The sequence below is a fragment of the Seriola lalandi genome, unplaced genomic scaffold, assembly GCF_002814215.2.
Source record: "Seriola lalandi dorsalis isolate HSWRI2012SDOR001 ecotype SW California unplaced genomic scaffold, Sedor1 jcf7180002054879, whole genome shotgun sequence".
Taxonomy (NCBI): domain Eukaryota; kingdom Metazoa; phylum Chordata; class Actinopteri; order Carangiformes; family Carangidae; genus Seriola; species Seriola lalandi.
In genome coordinates, this window is record NW_019525432.1 from 225544 (window position 1) to 227489 (window position 1946).

At 45.2% G+C, this 1946-nt stretch overlaps 1 protein-coding gene across 1 annotated transcript in view; it reads left to right on the forward strand.

Annotated features, from left to right (window-relative positions):
* The first annotated feature begins 327 nt into the window (after positions 1-327).
* kcng2 (potassium voltage-gated channel, subfamily G, member 2) overlaps positions 328-1946 on the forward strand; it is a 39322-nt gene continuing 37703 nt past the window's right edge. Inside the window, exon 1 of the mRNA XM_023428515.2 lies at positions 328-808. The gene's annotated coding sequence lies outside the window, so the exon portion shown is untranslated. The remainder of the gene's footprint in view (positions 809-1946) is intronic.

Consider the following 1946-nt stretch of genomic DNA (forward strand, 5'->3'; position numbering starts at 1 on the left):
AAAAAAACAACAACACGTCATGTCTAAATACAATTACCTTATATAAACACTCACCTGAACTACGATGATAATTAAATGATCGTATGTAACTGATCAACTTTACAATCCACAAATCTCATCAGCAGATTTTGGTGCCAAATCAGGACATGAGCGATGAGGGAAATCATTAGGCTGAGCAAAAAAAGGCAAACTAGAGTTCAAACTCATCACATAACAGTGAGAAGAAAATACATAACAAACACTCCCCCTGACGCTGTGAAATTGTACTGAAGCAGTCGTGGTTTCGCATGCAGAGACACAGTTTAGCAGAGCGCAGCGCAGCGCACCGCGGAGCGCGCAGCTCCGGACGCACCTGAACAGTCAGAGCGGTGCGAGCAGAAGTGAGCTGCAAAACAGCCTTTCACCTGCTCACAGCCGCACACACACTCACTCACACACGCGCACACACACACACACACACACACACACACTCACACACACTCCTCTTCAACATCTGCCACGTCGTCTCTGATGGAGAGAGAGAAGAAGCTGACGGAGTCTTTGTTGATGTGGATTAACATTTATTTCTACCTCTTTGGCGTCTCCTGTGGAGCAGATGATTCTTCGGGGGCTCGTCATACATGAGCGTTGAAACAAGCCTCGAAACATGTGAGCCGCTGCGCATTGAGTTCAGTGTTGATTTGAACCTTAAACTACAAATGTCTCAGACCGTCTGCGTGGAAAACTTAAAGGCATGCTGCATGTTGACGGCTGCGAACGTACGAGCGAGCTGAAACAGATGGACACAAGTCCGACAACAACACACTGGGTGAGTCTGGCAACTGGGATTTAAAAAAGAAAATCGTTTACAGGTTGTTTTTTTTTGCTTTAATTGAGCCATTAATGCGTTTGGTATCACAACGAGGAAAACACGAGAACAATCAAACACTGAACACACACTATAGATTTAAGACTTTTCTAAAAGAAGCTCCATCTATTGTTTTTTTTTTCTCTTGTGATAAACTTCTTCAATTTCACTGCAATATCCTGCTGGTTTTCCTACACTGGGAAATAAAGGCGCTTCAGGGGCTAATGGTTCTCAATTAATGCTTTCATAATGTCCTCAAGGTATTTTTGATTCATTATTATAACAATCCCATAATGTTCCTGAAGGGACTCCAGGGCTTCCAGAAGTGTCCTTATGGTACTTAATGGTATCTCCTCCTGTTATGTTATTACTCTGCTCCTATGGGGGGAGTTAGAGGAGCACTATAGGCTGCATCCTTTCATTTAGGGATGTTTCTGTGCGTAATTACACGAGCTCCTGTCATCACCTTTGCTCTACATGCAATGCTGCTCTTCTTTAAATTTGATCAAACTGTGCAGCTCCCACAGACCGTACCTTTCTGGAGGGTGGTCTATGGATAATTGGATTTACCTGTCAATACTTGAGTCTAAGAGTTACACCTTAAGTAGATGAGAAGCTTTTAAAACAGCTATCATGCTTTTCAGGGACCCCCCCCCCCCCTCTTACTTTCCTATATGGATTTGGCCATATAAATGTCACTGCCTCCCTGTGCTGGGGTCATTAACCTGTTGATGTGTGGAGACGGATGCTTTGCAATGCTCTTGCGCTGTAAATTCACATACCAACACACACACACACACACACACACACACATCGGTGGGGCCCCTTGAAACCACAGAAAACGAACTAATGAGAACAGATTGCGGCAAATATGGCAATCTGCTCTGAAACACAAAGGTTTTGCATCAGGTCTGCTGCGCAACAAAACACTACAGCAGTGTCGTCTCAGTCATTAGTCCTCCTACTCCGTGGCTAAAGGCGAGCTAATGGGAGGAGGGTGTTGGGTGGGTTGAGAACCTGCACACTCTCGGGTCATGGTGACACAAGGTAGAAAGCCACTGCTCTACTTATTGTTTTGGAGGGGGGGGGGGGGGGGGCC